Raw genomic sequence first — 26,686 nt, 5'->3', positions numbered from 1 at the left:
GGACTCACAGAGTGTACCCATTTGCCCCACGGTCTCAGAGCTCAAGGGCGAAGGTTGGCTTTTGCCCTGAGGCTCCTGGCTGAAGACTGAGGTTTTCAACAACCTCGCTCACCGTGCTGTCCCTCCTCTCTGTTAGAATTCCTTCTACACGATCGCTTCTGCATATAGATGCTTAGAAACTTACTGTAAAATTTGCCTTGCTCTGGAATAATGATACCCATGCTCTTTGCTCTCTGCATCTCAAAATAGCCTTTGGCAAAAATCAATAAACTCTGACCAGGCTTGACCTGTACTGAACAATCATTAAAATTCTGTGTCTTTCACCGATTTCCTTGGCTAATTTTAAGAGAGAACCCATTCTCTGTTCAAACCCAAGTGTCAAACACGCCAGTCCTGAGACTTCTCCCTTCTTTTTCCTCCTGAACCACAGCGTGCATCTGAAATCTGTTCAGCCTTCAGCATCCCTGATGGTTTCAAAGTCATCCAAGTTTGATTACAAAGGTAGAGCTGCAGAGACTTTGTCTGGAAGCTGATTTTGTACAAGGACGCCACCAGGCTCCCAAGAGCCATTCAGCATTGCCTTGTCGATAAGAACCATTCAGGGGGCACAAGACCTCACCTTAAGCTTGGGACCTTAAGCCCCTTTCATGAGCACTTAGCACTAAATTCTTGTGCAAGTTTGACATGAGGAGACAGGGTTTAGTTTGTCTTGGCCCTAGTGTAATGGACCGCTAATCCTGTTTACCGCTGACACTAAAGACTGTTTCTCGCTGCAGTTGGCTAGGCATGTTGTAGCACTGCAAGAAAGAGAACAAGCTGAGTTATGGGAAGTGAGTTCAAATTCACGCTTCAACAACACCAGGTATTGTGACTCTGAGTGAGTCACTTCAAATGTCTACACCTCATCATGTTGCTTGTGGATTTATTGGTTCCTCTTGATCTGAAACCAGGAACCAACTCTGCTCTGCTCTCCAAGTTCTCGTTCTGACCTGAAAAGAGCCTGGAAGTCATCACTCTTGTCCTCAAAAACAAGACAAAAGTTAACATGTTGTCATTATTTTTAGATCCATCAAAGAAATGGGATCACAGGGAAAAGCATCCTCTCCCAGCAAACTGTAGACACTGGTTAGAGAATCTCAGCCAGGATTTTTTCGCCAGGATCAGTCACGCTGGAGCCCTAGCTGGTGGAAGCGCTTCTAGGTTGAGTGACGGTTGCTGGAGGCTGAGTGTAGACAAGCTTGAGAGTTAAAACTCCTGGGGGCCCAGCCTTCAGGGACCCCTCACTTCCATGGGTTTTATTTCCAGGAGCCCCACCGTATTCTCAAGGTGAAGATGGGAGAAAATCCACTCATGCTTCCACCAGGGGGTGGAAATATTTTGTAATATAGCTAGATTCTCTGCAAAGAAAGCCTGCCCCCAGGGTAAACTAATTTGCTGGAACGTCCCCTCACCTGGGGGAAGGGCTAACAGAGAACTGGGCCGCCCCACCCCCACAGGCTTCCTGGTTTACAGGAGCAGGGCAATAAGGGCTAAGAAATTCTTCTGAGCTCACAGACCAGGGACCTAGCCTCACACACAACCCTGAGATTTGATCATAAAACTGTGGAATGTACCCCTTCCTGCCCCATAGCTTACTGCCACACCAAATAGGCCCAGTATAATAACAGCGGAAAGTACTGTAAGACACGGACTCTGTTTAAGAAGGAATCTTACAGAAACCCAACTATAACAGGGGAGAAAAAATGAGACTGGAGAAAACTGAGGCCTCCGTCACCCTCAGCTACAGCAACCAGGAGGTTCAGCCCAGCTCCCGGTCAGATTAACGTAACACCTGACATTGACACTGCAGTTCAATTAGCAGAAACATCGCATCCAGCTTTCCACCAAAAGTCACAAAGCATGCTACAAGGCAGGAAAAAGCACAGTGTGAAGAGGCAAAGTGAGCATCAGAGCCAGACTCAGATCATGTTAGAGCGGTTTGTTGACCCTAAACCCCCCGTAACGTTTCACTGCGTTTACCAGTGGTCCCAGCTATCCATTTCTGGTTTTGCACCTCCACATCTGTTCTCCACTGCCAGCTCTGCAGTAGGGGAGCTGGATCTTATAAGGATTCTCCCTTCAGCTGGCATGATGACAGGCTCTCAGTGTAGGACACCGGAAAGACACCATGGGAGGAAGGGGTTTGTCCCCGTAGTTCCAGAGTTCCATGGCTCTTTGCTCCTAACGCACGGTTGCCTGTGGTGTGCGTATGGGAGTCCAGTCCTGCTGGACCACATCGAGTGTTAACAGCTTCCCATCAAGTATCAGCTGCACAGCCTTGGTTCCCAGGTTTCCAGGGAGCGCCCAGGAATGCTGCCACGTGCACCACAGCCTCAGCCGTCAGACTGAGAAGAAAAAAGGAAAGAGAGAGAGAGCCTCATTCAAGACTTACGTAATTAATCTCCCAACAAAGTCAGGGAGGACATTTTTTTCCTCCCGTATTTCATTAGACTCCTATAAAAAATATTTGTTGGGACTATGCAATCTAAAGATCACTGGCTGTTTGATTCCCAAATAGAAAGTGTCTTATTTAATTAAAATGAGAATGGAAGATGGAATGTTCAGTTTATCAGCAAATGTTCGATTTCAAACTCAGCAATATTGGGTTCATCTATTAGAGTAGGATTAAAATGAATCCTACTTTTATGAACTATGGTTGGATAGAAAGAATCCCATTGTTTATCAGTTAAGTTTTTGCTAATAATACGCCAGGCACTTGGAGAATTAACAAACACACTAATCAAATATTATTAGATTTGAAATTTCATTTCTTTGTATGTGTGTGTGTATCTATATATATAGCTTACAGTATGATATTAATTTCTCCTTGGTTAGGATGCCTATATTTTACTTGAGACAAAAGAGGCATAATGGAACAGAAATTATCTAACTGTGTTCAATAGAAATAGGAGCTATGCTTTCTTATAGGATCAGCTGACGGTCAACTTATGAATTAAATCTTTCTTTGCTTTTCTCTACCAATATCCTTGCCCCTCCCCACAAAACACGCACCTCGGCACACTCTCCAGGTTAATTTTGAATTTGAGCAGAAACACATCTAGACAGCATTTCCCTTTAAAAGACATAGTTTATCGTTTTTGAGTTGTCCACAACAACCCCTCTCGCCCAAGCGTGCTCTTGCACCGTGACTTCAACCCTCCCTCCATGAAGAAGCGGAGTCGATGCTCGAGCTCGACACTGAACAGGAGACCCCATGGTGGAGGGGTCACCCATCCATCCACCCCGCTGGGATCCAGCCCTGGGAGGGGAGCCGCCCAGCCAGGCCAGCCCAGAGCAGTGTGCGGCCACTGGTGGGAACCCTGATGCTGCGTCCAGCAGAACCGCCAGCCAAGCCTGGACAGGCACGGCAGGTGGAAATCACGTTTCCGTCTATTCCAGCAAGTTTGGTGTGTTTTGTTATGCAACAATTGAGCAATAAGGGGCAAAAACGTCTTCAAGCCCAGGGGGAATGTCGTTACAGTGGTAAAAAAAAAGTCCATTCCCTTTTTGAGAGGTTACTCTACCTGCATGGCGCATATTCATAAGGTGGGTCCTATAAGGCATTGTTTCTGAATTTCTAGCTTAATAAATTCACTTAAATTGTATCTGTAGTTTCTAACTAAAATCATTTGCATGCTGTTTATTTCTATCATCTTTGATTTAGAGATTATAAATATACGTTAGTGGAGATATTTATTCAATCAGCATTTTTGAATCTACTGTGTTCAAGATATTATGAGTATCTTGGATGGCATCAAAAAAGAATCACGCAAATATCTCACAGCAAAGATAGACATGTTCTAGTGGGGCAATTAAGACATTGTATGCTTAACTAAAATGTGAACTCGGAGGTGAGGCCTTTCCAAAAGGGATGCCCACCCGCCTAGTAGGATGGATCATGCTTACACGAGGAGATGGTGATGACCCCTCCTGATACTATGCCCAGAACTTGATAAAACCTATTTGACGCCATGGGTGGTGGATATTTTCTATTGCTATTTCACACGTAATGCCCTGCCACTTGGCTTCCCACTGCTACAAGTGGCAGAGTTAAGCTTTCATCACGTCTCGATGACTCTCACCTCGCCTGGTATCTGACATTTGAGGCTCAAGAGCTTTTAGACCTCACCATGCTGTCTGCCGGTTCAGAGTCAGTGTGAACTGACACAGTGACCAGAGTGTCCATCGGGACCCTTTGAACTTCGGTATCCACCTCCACTGTGCATTTTGGTATCAAATAATGGCATAAATGGTCATTTCATTGTGAGAAATGTATAAGATTCATTAAAATTCTGTGTTGAAATTTTTTTTTAGCAATTATTTCAGGCTTGATACTTATTTCTAAGCGAGTTATGTAAAATAACATGAGTCAAGCCATTTTCATCGTATGGATTTTTAGTATATTAAAGATCTGTAAGGACTATGCTCATTATATGCGTTATAGTAGAATTACGTCATAGAATAGCTTTTATCTGGTAAAATTCATCCTGTTATCCAGTAACAATACTCTTATTACAACCTTCTAAATAGCCTGTATAAAAATAAAGCTCATTTAAAATAGATATCCTAGATGTGGGAAATATTTCTTCCCTTTCTTCTTTTCTGCCATGTCCAGGATTAATTAGTTATTCTTTGAGAGATGTAGGTGTTAAGGTTTCTTTCTAAATAAAGAAGTTCCTTCTGGAGGATATTAAGAGCAATAATGAAAGGAGAGTGTCAGCTCTCACGGAGCCAGCAGTTACTTACAGAGACGTCTGCGGACAGGAAACCTGACACCGCAAGAAAGAGCAAAGAGTGTTCTCCCAAATTACAGAGGCGAAGCTGACAGGCTGACAGCAAAAGGGCAGAGGGATTTATTCTAGTGGAGATTTCTTTTTTTAAAAAAACATTTTTAAATAAAACTTCAACTCTGAAAGAATGGCACTTCTAAAAAGCAAAGAGAAAAGAAAATGTGAAAGAAACAACGAGATACATGAATGAGATCCAGTGCAGCTTTAGGTTCCCTGTGTCAGGAATCAAAACTAATTAGGGGAAAGTGAAGATACACAGAAGTGCTGTTTAAAACCTGCTCCCAGTTCTCAGAAGCGGGAGGACCATGCAGTGGCAATTGTAAGAAATGCTTGAATTGATATAAACACTTTAGATATGGAGCAGTGTGAAATCACCATTACTATCCCAACGTAATTCTGCCAACTATATGATATATAATGTTTACCACAGGAGTAGGGAAATTAGTTTTCTGAAAGACATGGACACTCAAAGAAATGTGTTCAAATTATATATGTATACATATATATATATTCTACCTATCTATCTCTTCAAAACATTCCTTGTCTATAATCAATAATTCCTGGACTATAAACAGAAAAACAAATTAAAATGTCAGAAAGAAGGATAATACTTAAGAGCATTCACAGAATAACAGCTTTACCTAGGACGAGATGCCTGTTGGGAATGTCAGTTTCCCATCCACTGTCTTACACACACACACACACACATACAGCGGCAGAGATGTCAAAGAGAATATGTACAACACTCAAGGTAAATTTCTCAATGGTAACCAATAATATAATTTTAACAGTTAACATAGTTAACAATATAAACCACTGAGAATGAACTGTGGTGGCTGATCTTCAGAAAGCTCCCCAGCCAATCTACAGTGGGGGTTGGAGTTCCTGCCCCTGTTTAGTCCCCTCACATTCACGCCTGATCTGGGCCAGCCCTTGGTGGCTAAAAGAAAGCAGTGGACGTGATGCTGGGCTCCCAGCTGACGCTCACGCTAACTGCAGCCATCTGCGGGCGCCATCTTGGATGACCATCACAGGTGAATGCAACCATCACCAAGTCCCGTGAGAATCTTAAGTGAAGCCTCATCAGCCTGAGGACTGTGGGAAATCATAACAAACCATGGGATCCACACAGTTTGGGGATGGTTTTGTCACCTAGCAATGGCCAGCTGGAACACATTTCAAAGGTGTTCATTTACCCGTATCCATACCTCAGAGATGTGTGACACACCCTCGTGTTGAAATTCCTGCCCCACTCTGTTCCTGGGCTGGGGGCGGGTAACATGGTGACCACATGTAGGGCTCCAGAGTAGGGGTCCTAAGGGGTGGGATGAGGCTCTTCATGCTCGGGCTCCCTGTGCAGGTGTGATGTTCTGGAACAAGGTGCAGAGTGGGGTCCTCAGGTGTGTGTACAACTCTTGGGCCCTTTAGGGAGCCCTGTCACAGTGGTCTTTCCAGGCTCACGTGCACCAGTGCATCACGGGTCAGAGAAACCTCAGAACTCATGTCAGACCAGGCACCTAGTTTGTCAGGGGTCTCGAAACCGTCTCCATCCACACTGATCCTGCCTGGCCTCCCCCTCCCCCGGAGCCGGCACCACTTCCTGTGGACCCTGGACCGCTTAGAAGATCGTTCTGTTCCTCTTTCCTATCAGGAGGAAACCGTGCAAACCTTGAAAATGTGGGGAGGAGAGAATTCCTTTTCATTCCTCTCTGATGTGTCACCGACAGATCAGGACGGGAAAAGAAACCAGGAGAACAACCATTTCCATTAACCTTTTCTTGCTCCAGTGACTAGGAAACATTGAGCACAACCTGAGGTGTGTAACTCGTACCTGCCTCGTAGGTGTGCTGCGGCCTGGGCCACCAGGTACTGCACGCACAGGCCCCGCCTCACGGAGGGTCCATCCTCCTGTGCCTTCATCCTGAGCCCGGGCCGAGGACGAGCGGGGCTCGTGATTTCCCTGTGCAGGGCAGGGGGCCCTTCTTAGTTCTCCACTGGAAGAGTCATCCTTTGGGTCCCATTTTCTCCCAGTGGCCTCAGATGTGACCCCAGACTCTGTCTGCCCCAGCTTTTGTCTCCTGCCTGCTTATGTGGCCAGCAGGCTCTGGACTATCAGGAATCAATTCTTACACTTTGACATACATGCATTAAAAAGCCTTAAAAAAAATAAATTTGTCCAGCATATTTCATCTTTCTCTGAGAGGAGAAATTTTTCTGCCTGTCTTGGCAGTTATATCACTAAAAGGATTATGTGCATCGATGTATATATTATGCACATTACATATACATATTACATACAATGGTGTAGGTGTGCATACATACTGGGTTTTATATATGTATATATGCATACTTGTATGTATACACAGACATACATCTTTATATATATGTGTTTATATGTAATATGTATGTATATACACAGGCACATATGTATTGAATATACATACGTGTGTGTGTTGGTATGTGTAACTACATATATTAAAAATCCAAGTGTGTATAGGAAGCGACTAGGACGATAGACATGCATTCAATCAATATTTATTGAGCATATTGAGTCAGGAACTGATTTATACACGTCTTACATTTCAGAAGGCCTCACAAGAAGTAATGATTTGACTACGTAAGGAAATGCTTCTGTAAAATAATCAGCCTTATATACACACTATCTAATTTCTTTAAATTTGCATCATAATTTGACTTTCTGCAAAACATTTTTTAGCTGTTTCTTTGCAAACTAGTGGAATTCTCAGTTGTTTAGCTCTGAAATTTGACTTACATTACTGGAAGCCCATTTGCAAATCTCTGACTACAATTACAATACAAAGAAAGGCATTAACTTCCTGAGGATTTGATAACTCAGCATTCTCCCAAAAGGAGTTGGGAAACTGGAGTTGTGACTGTTCCTAAGAAACAACTCTTCATCAGAGTAAAACTCCTTCACTCAGCATCGTCGCCCTGAATGTCGCAGTCCACACAGGAGGCCCGCGTGCTGTGCCACGGGGCTGGGGGCTGCCCTCTGACTTCAGTGCTCAGGACACACAGGAGGCCCGCGCGCTGTGCCACGGGGCTGGGGGCTGCCCTCTGACTTCAGTGCTCAGGACAAGACTCCTCCCTGTTGGTGGTTTTGCAGGACTATCCGACAGAAATCACATTGGAGATTTTGATCGCAGGCTACGTTGTTATTTGGGATCAGGATGATCATCTCTGAGAGTCCTTGTAAGGTTTTCACGGGGGGTGGGGGCGGGGGCGAGCCCTGGAGAAGCAGTTCACGGAGCAGGGAGAGCTGCCAGCAAACCCAACTGCTACTCCAGGAGCTGCAGGTGAAGGGGACGAAACAGCTGCCACACTTTCCCCGGCCCCCGAGCAGCCGTGGAGGCGCGACAGGACTCACATTGTTGCCCCGTGCAGTGAAATTCACGCTCTCACGCATGCTGGTAGCGGCTCTGATTTTTGATGAGCAATTCACAATTCGTCAATATTTAAAGTTACATTTTTGAGTGAGTTTTTCACTTATGGGTTTGTGGGCTATTGTAGACATTTCTAATCTCATACATGCAGGATTCTCATCTCCTTCCCTCTGAGCTCATCGCTGGGTCCTACTGCTAACGGAGCCTAAAAGAGCAGATTTAATCCACCATGGTCTGAAGTCTCCTGGTCTCCTCCCCGGCTCCATCAGTCCCCAGAATTATTCGAATGTCACTTGGCAGCAAGTCTGTGAGGACCACCCCATTGAACAGCTGCGACCCGCCCCCAGGCCTTGCTGCCCTGATTCGCTGTTTCCCACAGTGTTTACTATCTTTTAACTGGGACCTGTTCATCCAGCCTCCTGTTTATCATTACTGTGTGGTCCTGTGCACTTACTGACTCAGTTGGTGCACGGACTGCAGCCTCTGGGTTAGTGGGCGCCTGAGCAGGTGCAGCTGCACAGCCCGGCTCCGAAACCCTGGACAGAACCAGCGTGTCGGGGTCGCCTGCATTTCCGTTACAGACCTTGACCCGACACCTGTGCAAGGAGCAGGTTAGTAACGGACTTAATCTAGAACCTTCAGAGGGCTGGAAATACAGTAGGTAAAATGAGAAAAATCCCTCTTTTCATGGAACTTCGTTTCTACTGGAGGGAGGCAGATAGGCAAAATATCTTCGTAAAATGGACATTTTGTTGGATAATAAGAAAAATGATGGAAAAAGGGAGGGCGGCAATGTGTGGGGACACTCAGTGTAAAGTGGGGGGATCAGAAATTCTTCCAAGAGTCGATCTTCGGCAGACTCGTCCGGCAAGTGCGGGAGCAGCCGAGGGGTCCGGGAGGGCCAGTGCCGCACTGAGTCTCAGGGGTCAAGGTTTGCTCTCCGCTAGTGAACATTGGGGCACTGGACCCAACGTGTCAGGGCTCTTTGCTTGGAATTTCTGCAGCTTCTGTTCACCTGCCCTGTTGTGGGAGCCCTGCACAGGCTGAAATCAACTCCTAAACCGAATTAGAAAGGAAGATTCGTTAAATTAACTTCAAACGAAAACCAAGAAGAGAAAGCCCCTGGTCTGGAAAGGCCAGGAACTCGAGAAGCTGGCAGGTGCTCGGGGGCAGACACCTGGGGCAGGGCTGCCTGCCGGAAACACAAGGGAGGAGCACGGGGTCGACACTCCTGAGGGGACCGGGATCACGGCGAAGACTCATGCAATAGGTTAGTTTCAGGCTGGACCGTAAAGACGGAAGAGGGTTTTCAGCTAAGGCAGGGTGAACGGTGAAGAGCACGTGTTGTCCTTGATTATGGTGAAAGGTGGATGTGCTGGATTTTGTTTGGTGTCATCAAAGCCAAGGCACCTGAGGGACCGGTGACACGTGGAGGAACATCCTACTGTAGACGGGCTTGCTCTGCTCCTCTGCAGGGACTGACTGACTGATCACAGTGCATGGCGGGGAGGGGGGGCAGACAGGAGATGTGAGGGCTCCTCCGACCCCCCGTTCGTGATCCTTCTGCAGGTGAGCTTCTCTTAAAGTGTGATGAGAGGTGTGGGAGAGGACAGGGTTCCTAACGGTTGGAAAAGCGCCTCCTGCTTCCCCTCATCCCTGCGGCACTCAGCACTGCTCTCTGACCCGCCCCTGCCTGGCCGGGTCGAGCCCTGAGCCTGGGGCCACTGTCCTTTCTGGGTCCCTCAGGGTTGGGCCCAGGTGTGAGGCTCCGGGCAGAACATAATTTGGAGAGAATTCCTGCTGGGGGAGCCCCTGACTGGACACTGGCCTCGCTGCTCCGTCTGGGTCGACAGGAGTCGATGGGGAGACTCCCGGCTCCCTGTCACTGCCCCGGGGCTCCTCTGCCTCGTTTTTCCACTGCAGTGGGACCAAGCGCTGCCTTCTCCGCGTCTGCGCAGTTCCAGGTCCACTCTTCAGCTGAATGCACTAATGCTTTTGAACAACTTGAGGAAATGCAGTCAATGAAATTGGAAAAGGTTCCTTGTGACATTCAGGGCTGAGGAGGGAGCGGTGGAAATCTACTTTCAAATTAGGTCTGTGGATGCTTGAGAAGTCTAGGAGTCTTTTCTTAGGAGTCCACATGTTCTCTCTGATAATTTTGGTATCTTCATTTTAATAACAACATGAAGTTATAAAAGTAACAGTTACCAATTTTTAACATGCTTTGCCTTCTACAGGAAGATTCTTCACTTCTTCCCCGAGTTTCCTCTTATTCATCCTTTGGGTCCCAGGTTGGTTGGTCACACCTTCTAGGAAAACTCGCCAGACCCAGGAGATGTGGGTGGAGTGCCCCCGCCACGGGGTCTGTCCCATGACGGGCTCACTCCCCCGCTGCGTGATGATGCGCCCGTCAGCACACAGTGCTGTATGATGGTTTCTTTCGTCTCGATAGACTACTGGTTACGTGCACGCTAGGATGCAGTTAAACGCAGCAATGGAAACTTTTTAGCACTTGGGCCTCCCTGCTTTGAGCCATTGGTTTATTTCCACTTGGTGACTTCTGTGTAGGTTCCCTGAGAAGGACTGGGTTTTCTTCTCAAAGTCAGTGGCCTGTGTGCCTCCGTATGGACTGTCAGTAGTGGAATAAGCTTGTGCTTCACTCAGCCCTCAAATCCTAAATGGAAACATGAAACAGTGGAACTGAGTCCTGCCTCCCAAGAAAATGCACCTGAGAAGCTCCCTCTGGAGGGCTGGCTGCCCGCCCTGGGTGGGAGAGGGCGCTGCACAGGCCGGCACGCCCAGTCACTTTCAGCCTGTCTCCATCCATGTTAATTTTCTGGTCTCAGGTAGTTTGACAGACTTAATAGGGAATCTATTCTGCCAGGGGAGGTCAGGACACTGGCAGGGATGGCAGCGGCTTTTGAACTGGCCCCTTGCTATTTTTGGATATTATATCAACACACATTAAACGTGTTCCCTACTTAATGTAATTTTCGTGCAATGCTGGTGGGTTCACAGCGCTTGAGATGTGTGTTTACAGAAAGTGACAGATCATTAATCCGAGATTCTCTCTCAGCTCGACCTGGGTTACAGGTCCCGTGACAGCAATTTCCCAGGACGCTGGCTGCTCATCAGGATGTCTCACTTGCTTGTCCAGCTGATCGCATTTAATAAACTCCTCGGCAACAACCTACCGAAGCCAACGTTAGTCAACAATCTGATCTGTGATCTGGTAGAAATGACAAGTTTTTAATGCAAAAATCTAAAAATATTCCCCTCAATTTTGCCTCTTCATGAATGATATTTATTTACATATAGACCCTACACTAGTACTTGGTGCACATTATGGTGATTTCTCTTCTCAGGTGGCTAGAATTTGTTGGCTATGCTCTCTACAGCATAGAATATTTCTTATTAATTTTTTAAAGGCAGTTTTAGGTTCACAGCAAAATTGAGGGGAAGGTACAGAAATTTCCCATGTACCCTTTGCCCCCACTCATGCACAGCCTCTCCTGTTAGCAACATCTCCCACCAGAGTGGGACATTTGTTACAATCAATGAACCTACATTGACACATCATAGTCACTCAAAGTCCACAGTTTACATTAGGGTTCGCTGCTGGTGTGGCTTATTCTATGGGTTTGGACAAACGTACAATGACGTGCATCCACCATCACGGTCTCATACAGGGTAGTCTTACAGCCCTGGTCCGCTGTGCTCTGCCTGTGTGTCCCTCCCCCTTCTGCCCGCTCGCAACCACTGACCTTTCTACCATCTCCATGGTTCTGCCTTTTCCAGAATGTCATATAGCTGGAATCATACAGTACAGAGCCTTTTCAGACTGGCTTCTTTCACTTAGTAATGTGTATTTAAGGTTCCTGCATGTCTTTTCAGGGCTCAATACATCATTTCTCTTTATCACTGAATAATATTCCATTGTTGGCATGAAGCAGTTTATCCATTCATCTACTGAAGGACATTTTGGTTGCTTCCATGTTTTGGCAATTATGAATAAAGTTGCTGTAAACATCCGTGTGAGGGTTTTTGTGCTGATATAAGTTTTTCACTCCTTTGGGTAAATACCAAGGAGTGCAATGATTCCTGAATCATATGGAAGGAGTATGTTTAGTTTTGCAAGAAACTGCCAAACTGTCTCCCCAAGTGGCTGAACCATGTTGCATTCCCACCAGCAATGCACGAGAGTTCCTGTTGCTCCACGTCTTTGCCAGCATTTAATATTGAAACTATTCCAGACTCTGGCCATTCTAATAGAAGTATGGTGGTATCTTGCTTTTATTTGCATTTCCCTGATGAAATATGATGGGAGCATCTTTTTTATGTTTACTCACCATCTGTATATTTTCTTTAGTGAGTTTCCTGTTAAAGTCTTTGGCTCATTTTTTAATTGGGTTGTTTGCTTCTCACTATTGAGATTTAAGAGCTCTTTGTATATTTTGGAACAGTTCTTTATCAGATGTATCTTCTGCAAATAATTTCTCCCTGTCTGTGTCTTGTCTTCTCATTCTCTTGGCATTGTTTTTTGCAGAAGAGGAGTTTTTAATTTTAATGAAGTCCAGCTTATCAATAGTTTCTTTCAAAGATAGTGCCTTTGGTGTTGTTTCTAAAAAATCACCCCTGTACTCAAGGTCATCAGGGTTTTCTCCTATGTTATCTTTTAGAAGTTTTATAGTTTTGCATTTTACGTTGAGTTTTGTGATCCATTTTGAGTTCATTTTTGTGAAAGGTGTAAGGTCTGTGTCTAGATTCATTTTTTTGCACATGGATGTACACTTGTTCCAGCACCACCTGTTGAAGAGACCATCTCTGCTCCATCATATTGCCTTTGCTCCTTTGTCAGAGATCAGTTGACTATATTTATGAGGCTCTATTTCTGGGCTCTTTGTCCATTGTTCCATTGATCAATTTGTCTGTTCTTTCACCAATATCACACTCTCTTAAGTGCTGTAGATTCACAGTAAGTCTTGCAGTCGGATAGCGTCACTTCTCTGATTTTGTCCTTGTCCTTCCATATTGTGCTGCTTATTCTAGGTCTTGTGCATCTCCCCATACAAACTCTAAAATCAGTTTGTCCATATCCGGAAAGTAACTTGCTGAGATTTTGATTATGATTGTATTGAATCTATAGATCAATTTGGGAAGAACTAACATCCTGATAATACTGAGTCTTCGTACCCATGAACAGGAAATATCTCTCCATTTATTTAGCTCTTCTTTGATTTTATGCATCAGAGTTTTGCAGTTTTCTTCATGTAGATCTTGTACATATTTTGTTAGATTTATACCAAAGTATTTCGTTTTTTGGATCCTAATGTAAATGGTCTTATGTTTAATTTCAAATTCCACTTGTTTACTCCTGGTATATAGGAAAATGACTGAGTTTTATATGTTAACCTTGGAGCCTACAACCTTGCTGTAATTGCTTGTTAATTCCACGAGGGTTTTTTTGTTGTTGATCTTTCAGCTTTTCTACATAGACAATCACGTCGTCCATGGACAAAGACAGTTTTATGTCTTCCTTGCCATTCTGCATACCTTTTATATCCTTTTCTTGTCTTATTGCAGCAGAGAATTTTGACTTTAGTGGCAGAGAAAGTTGCATGAGCTTTAAGTACATAAAACATTTTATATTTTAGTTATATCTAAAGATGAAAATTACAATATCAGAAATGAAAAATGCCCCGAAGAAAAGCAACAACAGGGTTAGATGCTGGGAAGTAAAGATTCATGAATTTAAGGACATTGCAACATAAATACTCAGATTATTTGGCTTGGTTGGATTTCTCGGTCATTTCTCTATTTTCTGTTCATGAGTTTTTTCCCTATCATTTTTCCCTTTTCTTCCACATGCTTTAGATTTTCTTTGGCATCCTCAAATTTCTCAAGATGCAAGCTTAGAATGTTGATTGGGTCCTTTCTTTCAAATATAACTATTTTTCATGCTATAAATTTCCTTCTTAGCACAGCTTTAGAACATCTCACAAATTTTGATAGGTTTCCTTTTACTCTCAATGCAAGTAACTGTAATACATATAACAACTATACATGTGACAACTTAAAAATAGAAAGATAAAGGGATTAATGTGATTGTAAGACTTTTAGTTTATGTGGTGTTAAAATATGAATCTAACTAGATTGTAAATAGCTAGGTGTGTGCATTGTGATCTCCAGAGAAATCAGTAAAACAAAAGCAAAACCAAAAACAAATAAAAGAGCAATAAAAGGAGATACATTCAAAAACCACTAGATAAATTTCAAAAGAATGACAAATATTCAAATAATCCAAAAGAAAGCAAGAAAGGAGGGAAAAGAAGAATTTAAAATACAGAGGAACAAACAGAAAATAAATAAGAATATGATAGAATTCAGCTCCACTGGACTAATTGCATTAACAATAAATGGTTGGAGCACACACATTAAAATGCAGAGATTGTCAGTTTGGACAAAAGAAAACAAGATCCAGCTGTATGCCATATACAAGAAACCAAATTCAAATATAAATAGTTGACAGGAAAAAGGAAGAAATTTGATATGCCAGGCAGACACCAATGAACAGAGAGCGTGAGTGACTGTATTAACATCAAACGTTGTAGACTTCAGAACAGGCATGGTTATCACACACAAAGTAGGACACCACATGATGATAAAAAAGTTCAGTTTCACCAGGGAAACATAAAAATCCCAAATGTTTATGCACCTAATGAAAGATTTCCACAATGTTTAAACAAAACCTAGTAGACCAGAAAGGAGAAGTAGACACATTTACAAGTATTCATGAAGACTTCAACCCTCCACTCTCAGCAACTGAAAATCAGCAAGGATCCCAACCAATTAGACCACCTGACGTTGTAGGGCACGCCCCCCCAACAGCAGAACCCAGACTCTTCTCAAGTGCACACAGAACACTTACAAAAATAGAGTATATTATGGGCCGTGGAATAAACATTAACAATTTTATAAAAAATAGAAACAATTTAAAGTTTGTGCTTTACTCATAGCAAAATTTAAAATGAAATCAATAGCAAACAAATATCACAAAGATCTCCATGTGTTTAGAAATTAAACAATATTGTCTACTGAGGAAAAACAGAAATAGGACATATCGCACTTTTATTTGCTGAACTGGTAAGGTTGCCCCCTCCTCCCACATCCCTCCCCAGGAGAGCGGGCACAGGTGCAGCACCTCGTCTTGGGGAAGCTGCCCTCCTCAGGATTCAGGTCACCTGGCTGTCCTGACTCCCCAGCTCTCTGAGGGGCTCATGAAAAGTTCAGATATTTTAGTTTTTCTGAATTTTTTCCTTGTTAGGATGGGGACAATTCTCTTTCCAGCTTTCTATACCATAGACAAAATCTGAAATCTCTGTGTATATGCTTTTAAGAAGAGCCCAATGGCATTCTGGTTTAACGACAGAAAGCAGAGAGGGAAAGCATAGTGTGGCGGCGAGAGTTGGAAGAAGTGGGTGACCCAGGTGAGAGGTGGGACAAGCTCTAGAACACAAGCAGGGATGCTGACCTCAGGACCATGAACAGTCCGCCTGCTGCAGAACACAGGGTTGCACATGTGAGCCCTCAGATGCTGGTGGGCAGGTATATTGGCGGATGAGTGGGAAGAGTGTGGATATTCTCTTCCGATTGTGTTATCTCAGTGAAATACGAAAAAGATCACCAGTTAGTTATGACCAGAAGTCTCGAATTCTCTGTGTTGCCCCATATAAAAAGCGAGAAAGGATGTGATTTCGATCCTCCACATTTATTAACTGTCTGCTATGTCCCTGGCACTGCTGGAGACAAGACTGATAAAAACATCAAGGAAACGTGTTCTCTGCACAAAGATCCCTTCTGACCTTGTGCAGCAGAGAAGCTACGATGAACTCAACGCACCGTGATACGTTCCAGCCGTGAGATGACGGCACAGTTTCAGTTTATAATTACACCTTCTTCCCAAGGGGTCCTCTTGAATTAAGTGCTAGACGAACAGGAATCAAGACTGGAGAGAGAGAATCACGCTGTTTAACAGAAAAACACGGAAGCTACCTGAGAGGGATCCACGAAGGAGAGTTCAGTGAAGAGGCATGGCTGGGAGAGAAACAAAGAGTCATCAAGATCTCAACGCCTGAACTAACCTCACAGCGGGGCGTCTTCACACCCAACGTGTCCGTGACTGGCTTGGTAATTCTTTGGGTTGGTACTATGGTCGGAAATCCTATCTGGCTAAAGCCGCGAGAACTTCTGATTCCGAGAGACAGGCTTCCATGGTTTCCCCATCCCCTGAGTCCTTCCTGCTTTATATCTACTCTCATTTGGGCTCTTTCAAACAAAAACGAGACTTGGACTTTTCTTGTATGCCGGCTACAGCCCTACAGCAACCCAGATGCACCTTAACAGCGAGCCTCATTGTCTCCTTTGTGAGAGAGGGCATTCTTGGGAGAGGTCTGGGGTGTCAGAATTCTCCTGAGAGCTTTAGAGTCTCTTTCTGCCTCTACCAGGAGTAACTTCGATTTGAAGTAGATTATGTGCTTTCATAACCCTGCAAGTGTCCACAGACCCTCAGCCAACCCACGCTGCAATCCAATCCAGACACAGAAGGAACTACAATTACCAACATTTTCAGATGGGCTCCTTTTAAGGTAAGCCTGTTCCTCCAACAGCTCTAAACCCGTTTGACTGTTTGACAGAAGTTATCTTCTTTTACGAAATATCAGTGGTCTCCTCCTAGAATTAGATGTAGGGAAAATTCTTTGTTCCTCCCAAACGATTTCTTAGCCAAGAGGTATGCTGTTGCCTGAACAAATTCTCCTACCTTTACGAACATTTGTTATCAAGGAAGTTGAAAACAGTCATTATATTTTTTTTCTCAGAAGTTGGACATGTTTCCACTCTCTGTGCTCAAGCACCATGACACACTCTTGGCATGTCAGATTTTCTGTGAGATGGTCCTCACACTGTGTGATGGCAGCTTGCCTGGGGCTCACTTTGGCCGGTAGAATGAGGCACAGCATTGCACCTCTTCCAGCCCAGGCCTCAGGGTCTTCGTGTGCTTCTGGCTTTTCCCTCAGAACCCTGCACCACCCTGCGGACAAGCCCAGGCCAGCTTGCTGGGACGGGAGCGACCATAGGAAGCAGAGCAGCTTCCCCAGCCAGGATCAGCCACAGCCCCCTGTCACCTCACCTGCTGACCACAGACACACGGTCAACCCAGCCACCACCTGCCAAGACCAACGCAGCCAGCAGAGCTGCCCAGCAACTGTGAGATCTTTGTTATCATTAAACCATGGCAGTTGGAGCGGTTTCTTCCACCGTGATGGCTAGCTGATACGTCAAAGTGGCCAGCAGTTCTGAAACCCAAACATGCTCATGTGTGCACACACACCACACACACACACCCACACACTGAAACTCTGGATGAAACCAAATTTATATGTAATAGCATAGGCACGAGGGTCAATATTTCATAAACCATTTGCTAAATTATCTTTGCATTTCTGTACAAATACTACTTATCCATGATAATATATTGTTGGTATGTACTATATCAGCTATTGGTTTATGCAACATTTTGGTGTCCATACTGTGAGATAGACCCATAGTATTGTTATCAGTTCTAAGTTTTGGTGTTACTAATATGTGAGTATCTTATCAGATGTCAGCTTCTCACACTTGCTTGAATTATGGAAAAGTTTAAACAACAAAACAGTCAGTTTCTCTTAAAAAATTGATTCAAAATGCCCACAGTATTTCCTGGTATTTGGGGTTTAGATTTTTTTTTTTAATTTAAAATATCTGTAGAGTTGATTATTCAAATTTTCTGTTACTAATTAAGATATATTTGATTATTCATATTTGCCCAAATAGTTGCTGTTTAATGAATTTACATTTATGTTTTTAAAGTTGTAGATACCTTTTCCTTTGAATTATTCCATTTCTCCTTCTGGAGTAACATCCCCTCTCTCATACTTCAGGCTGGAAATTCACTTTTTCTTTTTCTTTTCCTTAAGAAAATTTATAATTTGGGGAGACTTTTTTGAAAAATTGCATCTAGTATTTCTTTCTATATTTGTTTTTTTAACTTTTCTGATCTATACCTTTTTGCCTTTGTATAAATTTATCCAGCATGAATCAAGCCTAGGTATTGTAATCACCAGCAGAGCTTGTAAAAAATAACGATATTTTCCGAGTGCTGACTTAGTTTGGGGGAACGGCACTCTCCCAGTTTTCTGGTTGTACGAGAACTTCTAGCTGTGCTCTCATTCATTAGTGAGTTCCTCGCACACCCCACTTAATGGTGCTCTAAGATCTTTAGCCACACAAGCTCTTTTGCTTGTTTTAAGGTGTTCTCTTTTTTATCTTTTTAGCCCCCATTCCTCACATATTCCTTCCATTTTTATGAGCACTTGGTCCAAATAAACTATATACTACTATACATGTGTATGTTTAAAATACACCATTTATGCTTTAATTCACAAATTAAAATGTGTTAGAGACCTTCTTCAGCATCTTACCGTCTTTATGAATCATTCACGCTACTCCATGCAAATCGAGTGCAGCCTTCTGACTGCTGTATTACTGCTTTTTATTCATGCCCTGTTTTTATTTTGCTCACTCAGCAATAGTGAGCATCTAGCTTACTGTCTCAGATGATGCTCTATTGAAGTGTTACTTACTTTCCTTTTGAATTGCAGGAGTGTTCTTCTGGGGAGTGGACTCATCTGTGGAAATGCTGGTCCGAGTTAGTTTTACTACGCATTGGCAGGTTACTCCCCAACACAGTGCCATCCTCTACATTCCACCATCAGCATGTTCTTCCCATGTAGCCTGCAGTTTACATTCCATGGACATATCACCTGCTTCTTACTGTCAATTCATAGGTTTTCTCCATTTGAGAAGTGCAGACACTTATTTGAGAAGTTGTCTTTTCTTTTAAAAAGAAAAACAAAAAAAAGTGCCTTCGATATACTTATATTTGACTTTACTCATAAAGTGAAGTTAATTATTCAAAGGTTTACAGGATCCTTTTATTTTAGTGACTTTAGCTACTCAATAAAATGCATGGTTCTCCCTGTTTATGCAAACTGTCAGCTCTCAGCATCTCACATGTTGCTTACTCATACACTCTGAGAGCAGCACAGTATAAAATGCGCTATTTAACCAATTTATCTATTTTAAAAAGACCTGTAAATAATCTGTGTGTTTAGCTAGGTTTCAGCATACAAGATCAGCACAGAAAATCACTGGCATCCTATATGCCAACAATAAACATGTGAAAACCAATGGAAAAACCATTTATAATCACTCTAAAAATTGAAATACTTATGTATAAAATTAGCAAAATAGACACAGAATCTAGACACTGCAAATCACAAAATTCCAAAGAAAGAAATCAAAGTAGACCTAAGTAAATGGAGACAAGTACCATGTTCATGGACGGGAAGACTCGCCATAGTAAAGATGTCAGTTCTCCCCAAATTGACCTATAGATGGTGCAATTCCTATCAAAATCCCAGGAATGTCTCTTATATCATGGACAAACACTTAAAAATTTATACAGAAAGACACAGGTCTTACAATAGCTAAAACAATCTTGAAAATTAAGATAAAGTGGGAGGAAACACTCTACCAAAAATTAAGGCTTAGCATATAGCTTCAGTAATTAACACAGTGTGAAATTGATGGAAGGATAGATGTATAGATCAATGGACCAGAGCAGAGAACCCAGAAATAGACCCGCCTAAATGCTCAGCTAAAGTTATGCTCAACTAAATTTTGACAAAGATACCAAAACAATTCAATGGAAGAAGCATAACATTTTCAAAAAGTGGTTCTGGAAGAATTGGACATCAACGCAAATAAAAAAATAACTTCTACTGAAACTTCACACATGCAAAAATGAACTCAACTTGATTGTGTACTTATACACAAAATTTTAAAACTTTTAGAAATAAACACTAGAAAATCTTCAGGATCAAGGACTAGGCAAAGAGGGCTTAGACTTGACAGAGAAAGCATGATCCATAAAAAGAAAAACTGATAAACTGGAACCCATCGACATTAAAAATTTCTCTTCTGAGAAAGCCCGAGTAAAGAGGATACGGAAAGAAGTTGTACAGAGGGACCACATGCCCAAAGGGCCAGTCTGCAGAAGGTATGAAGAATTCTCAAAACTCAACCATGAACGAAAAATCCAATTAGAAGTGGGCAATACACATGAACAGACATTTCAAAGAAGAGGATGTACAGATATCAGATTTGTGCGTGAAAACTCTTCAACAGCATTAACCAGTAGGGAAACACAAATTAAAACCTTAATGAGGGTCACTACATACCTATGGGAATGACTAAAGTAAAAGATAGTGACAATGCCAAATGTTGACAAGAGCACGGAGAAACTGGATCACTCATACAGTGCTGGCGGGAATGTAAAATGGTGCAGCCACCAGGAAAATAGCTCTATATTTTCTTATAAAACAAAATACGACAACTCCATGACCAGCAATTACCCTCCTGGGCATTTAGCTCAGAGAAACGAAGACTTATGTTCACACAAACACCTTGCACATGTATTTATGCAGCTTCATTTATAATAACCAGAAACTTGAAAGAATCCAGATGTTTTTCAGAGGGTAAGTGGATAAACCATGGTCCACGCATACCATGGAATGCTACTAACAATAAAAAGGAAGCAACTGTTGATACTTGCAACAATTGGGATGAATCTCCAGGGAATTGAGCTGAATAAGAACAGCCGGTACCTAAAGGTTACATAGTGTAGGATCCCATTTATTGCCATGGCATTCTTGCAGTGACAGAACTACATAATGGAGAACAGACTAATGGCTGCCAGGCGTCAGTTGCAGAGGCTGAGGTGGGAGGCAGGTGGGAGTGGCCTTGAAGGGCAAAGTCAGGGTGCTTGTGGTGATGGGATGTTCGGTGTGCACATTCTGGGGTGACAGAGGACCACGGCCTTGCAAGGGGTCACCACTGGGGAAACTGAGGAAACATGGGGTCTCCTGCATTACTAAAGCTGCATGTGAACCTACAGTCATCTCAAAATAAAAAAGCTTTATTAGGAAAATAAAAAGAAGGGAACTCCCCGGGTGAGCATGAATCTCGTGTGTTCAGAGGCTCAGTCACGTGGGCCTGTTACGACGACCTGTGGTTCAGAGAGTTTTCTCCACCTCTTCCACACGACGCTTGCTAATCAATGTAGCTTTATTTAAAAAATAATTTTCCTCCACAACGAGTTTTCTTTTGTATTTTGCTTTTTGGTTGTTCATGAGAAGAGCAGTTGGAGAACTGGGAATAAAAGAAAATTTAGTTTTTACGACTAATAATTTTTCACCACTCTTCACGTGTCACAGGGGAGCGGTTCTCTCCTGGATATTATTGATGGTAATGAAGAGTCTTTCCGACTGAGGACCGCAGCAGAGGACAGAATTCCGAGCCGACGCTGTGCAGGGCCAGGCTGGCAGCCTCCTTGTGCTGTCTGCTCAGATCTGAACGACACGAGCCTGTCATTATACAGACGAAGGGAAACAAGGACTAGAAAGCAGAGAGTAACTACAGCAGACAAATTCTGAGAAGCTTAGGAATTGAAACAGATGCCAAATCCTGTCTCAATGATGTCCTTATCACCCCGCCAGGCGTAATTTCCAAATTCAGCGAGGGGTTTACGACTGGCTTGAACCTGTGGAGTCCAGGAAAACCTTCCTTCCTAACTTATCGCTCCTCCTCTGTTAGTTCCTGTTGCTGCATTTGACGCCATATCTGGAAAACCGCCTGAGCCATCATCTTTGATCCACACCCCTCCCCCAGCTTCCAGTTCCGTTCTGCGTTTTGACAAATCAAAACCGTGAATGAGAAACCCATTTCCAGTTCAGGGTAATGTTTTTTGGTGCTTGAGCTAGCAGCCTTCAGGGCATAAAACAGAAAAGAGGAAATTAATGGAAATAGAGCACATTTGTAAAATACAGAGCGGTCAGTGGTCTCACTAAATACCTATTAACACGAAAGCTTCAGAAACCGTTACTGGTTTAGTCGGCTTTCAGCCTTGGGTTACTATGCTTTCCTTTTCTGTTCAGTTTGTTTCCACTTCATTTCATAATTCGTGATAATGATCAACTAGCAAAGTGTCCTGAAACAGCAAAACGGCGTTTTATCACGATGACAAGACAGAAATTAGGAGGAAACAAGATCCTTCAGTTCTTCAAATAGTAGGGCCTAGAGGTTATTTGTAGTCCTTCAAAGGTAACCTTTTTTCACACAAGCCAGAAGTAATATCAGAAAATTAATAGGGTTTTTTTTTTTTTTGGCCAAATTTCACACATCAGGGCTAAATAGAGTTCTGCTCAGAGCCATTCCTCAGTCGGCCAGCCCGCACCGCCACACAGTCAGCACACAAGAGGCCTCCGCTGGAAAAGATGATGTGTTTTCTTCTGCTCTGCATATAAGAAGGGTGACCGTGTTTTTTCTCACTAACATCCGTCCTCCCCGTGCCTTCTGCTGTTCACCTGGCAGAGAGTAAAGCATTTCTGAGGCTGCTTTAGATATGTACCCATTTCCTCACCGATCACTGTGATAAAATAAAACAGCTTTGCTTTCAATTATCTTTGAGCAAAAATGTAATGAAGTCTCATATGAAGACAGTAACCCTTTTAATTATAATGGAGAAATAAAAATTACAATATAACACTAATAACAACACTTTTTCCCACTTCTTTGATGGCGTCCATGTGTCCGAGAATCCAGTGACCATGGTTTCATTATGTAACTCCAGTCCCCAGCAACACAGTTCAAATCCATTTTCCATAATGCCTTTAGTGTGAACGACCACAGAGGATATAAATGTTGCTGCCGGCTCCTCAGTTCTCAGATCATCACATGAACCACAGACATGCATCGCAGACTGAGGACACCTCCTCACAAACTTACTTCACGCACAGACAGCAAGCCCTGTAGTTGTGCTGTCTCCTTGTTCCCCAGTGAAAAACCCACACGACAGTTTACAAAAATGGATCATCAACAAGAGAATCAGCAGACAAAGGTGAAAGCACAGCAAAGGAGCCAAAAGTGATGCCTCTGGAGGTGAAGCTCAAGTAGAGTCATAGATGGAGTTTCGGAAGACGTGGCTGCCCCAGGGTCATTGATCCTGTCGCTGGTCACAATCCTAGAAATGCAGCCAGCAGGTCTCAGCCGGGATGACCTTATCAACATAAACCAGGAAATGGGACAAAGATGTCACATAGCAAGAGACACTGGCAAACAACTACAGCACCATAGGGATGTCAGGACAGACAGGTATCACAAAACTCTGGGAAATTGCAGACTATTCTGAAGGTGGTGCTGGGGCCAGGGTTACAGAGAGAACAAATTTAGAATTTTCACCACAAAACACTCACAAAATCAATTTCATGTGAACTAAAGACACTGAAAAGAAAAATTTATGTGCACACATGAGTATGTGTGTACACATGCATATATGAAAATCAAAATTTTGGGGGCCAGCCTGGTGGCACAGCAGTTAAGCGCCCATGGTCCGATTTGGCAGCCTGGAGTTCACCGGTTCGGATCCCGGGTGCGGACATGGCACAGCTTGGCACGCAATGCTGTGGTAGGCATCCCACATATAAAGCAGAGGAAGATGGGCATGGATGTTAGCTCAGGGCCAGTCTCCCTCAGCCAAAAGAGGAGGATTGGCAGCAGTTAGCTCAGGGCTAATCTTCCTCAAAAAAAAAAAAAAAAGAAAATCAAAATTTATATACATGTATTTGTGTTCTCACACATGTATATAGAATTACGTGCTCATATGCACATAAAGAGTATTCTACATACATGTGTCAACTTTCGTATTTAGAGTGTTACATACTCATATCATTTTATTTTAAATTTTCAAATGTGACTACACATAGATAAACAATAGATAGATAAATGATAGATAGATAGATATTTTAAAAACTGACTATTAAATACTCTGTTTACCGCCAGACACCATAAACAAAAGGCAGACCACAAGCTTAAGATGTTATCACAAATAAAGAACAGTTTGTATACAAAAAGAGCAACAATCTTTTACAAGTCAATTATAAAAAGGTACTACTTAAGTAGATAAATTGGCGAAAAATACAAATAGGAAATTTACAGAAAATGAATTATTAGTGGAAAACTTGGTCCAAACGTTACTATAGAACAAGAAGATGCTATTAAAACACAGGGAGATGCTAATTCACAGTGCCGATCCTCAGGAATTATTTAGAGAAATGAGAATCTTTGCACGTGACGTGAGGGGATGTAACTGGGTACAACCCGTTCACTGCGCCATGTTCTGATGCCCAGTAAACTGAAGACGCACATTTCAGATCACCCAGCAAGTCTCTGCTGGCGGTTCCCTCTCCAGATGCTCTCGCACCCACACTCAGTGATCCAGGTACATAGTCATCACAGGGCATGGTTCGTAACAGCAGACTGCCCCAAGGTCCGTGAGAACAGATACATGTATAGTGAGATATTTTTAAATGAATATTTCACAGCAGCGACACACCTTGGGTTACATATAGCAACAGAGATAAACTAAGTGACGACTCGAAAATGGCAAGTAAAGCATACTCACATTGTGTTCCCATTTCTATACATTTTTAAACCACACACAAAAGATTATATGACGTGGTTAGACACATATGCAGTTAAACGATAAAGAAATGTATTCCAAGGTTAAAAACTCCAAATTCAGGATAGTGATGAACTTGGGTATCTGGGAAAGAGGTTTCAAGGATATAAAGCAGAATTAGCCTCTACTGGTAATGCCGCACCCCTCAGATTCCCTCTAAAGAATGCTTTAACTCTCAGATTCCCTCTAGATTGATGCCGTACCTCTCAGATTAGGGAATGCACTTTTCTATTGCTTTATGCATTACACTTTTTGTATATTTTAAATATTGTAAAATGCATTTATAAAAGAACAGAGAGTAGAAGTCAATATATCAAAAGAACTTGAAAATAACAAAAGCATTTCATGTAACATACGGGATGAAAAACAAAACGAAGCCCTTTAGCTCCTCAGAGACACATCAGAGGTTACTGGAGAGGTCAATGTTTGTTTCTCCAAAGATGATTTTTTCTGGGTTGGTTTTACAGAAAAGAAGTTGGTCTCTTACAAAGCACTATTGATTTTGATTAACCTCCAATAAAGAGGCTGATGTTTGCTCGACTATAAATGCTAAGGTGACAGAACAGGGATGGAGACCAGCGTTCTGCCTGGTGTGGAACTGCAGCCCCTGGTTGTGCCGAGTGGGGCACCGACGACTCGCCAGCCATGAATGCTGTGCTGGCAGGTTAGGGATGGAGGCAGGGTTCTACTATAGATACTGGTGGATACCAGTCCCTAATCAAGCCGAGGTGGGGTCGGTGCCTCTGTACTCAAGTACCTTAAAATCCTTGTACCCAACATCCTACCTCTGTCTCCCAGAGTCAGACGTCCAACCTGTCATATCTCTGTGCATGGCTTTAATTCAAGGAGCCACGAGACACCCTCAGACCTGCAGGCACTCCGGTGTGAGCGTCCCTGATAAACAATGATCCTGCAGACCTGATAATCTGTGCTAGCAGGTGACTTTTCCTGCAAGCTTGGCATTTTTCATCCAATATAAAAGAGAGCACAATGAAAAGGAAAAAAAATAGAATTATAAAGTAAAATTTTATGATTGCCAAATAATAGTAGTCTTAGGAAAATATTATGATTGCCAAAAAAAATCAATCAAATTGTGAAATCAAGCAAGAAATGACAGTGAGAAGAAGAAACTATGAGAGAAGTCATGGGAGAAACAGAGAAGCAGATCAAGACTTTCAATCTATTAATAAATGTTCTAAAAGGAGATATGAAAAATACAGGAATGGATTATTAATGTATTATTAAAGACATTAAAGAAAAAAATTCTTAAGCCAGAATAGAGATGGGAAAACTCACGTTGAAAGTTCTTAAGTAGCACAGGCAGGCGAATGAGGAAAAACATGACCCACAACGTAAGTGCAAATTTTTCTGAATACCAATTTCAAAGAAAAGACTACGAAAGTATTCAGAAATCAACTGGGGATGCACAAGGCAATAAGAGATAGAACGATATTTCCATCAAGTTTCTCAGCAAAAACACTGGAGCCAGAAGAAAATTGTGAACTATCTTCAAAGTTGTCAGAAAAAAAGAGGATATTGAACGTAGAATTCTAGACCTAGCCTTTCAGGAGTTGGGGCCGGAGAGTCCAAGTGAAGAAATGAAGTCTGGTCTGGCTTTAAACAGCTGAGGAAGGGGATGGAGCCTGAATCCCCTGGCCTGGCCCAGAGGAACGTTGCCCTTCTTGGATTGTAGGTTTCTTACCGCCACTTGGTTTTGTGGTACACGCTGTTCAAAGTATCCTAGGGTGTAGATGTCATCGTCAGATTTCAGCTTTTAG

This window comes from Equus caballus, chromosome 15 (genome assembly GCF_041296265.1).
Source record: "Equus caballus isolate H_3958 breed thoroughbred chromosome 15, TB-T2T, whole genome shotgun sequence".
NCBI classification, from domain to species: Eukaryota; Metazoa; Chordata; class Mammalia; order Perissodactyla; family Equidae; genus Equus; species Equus caballus.
This window is presented reverse-complemented; position numbering follows the sequence as displayed.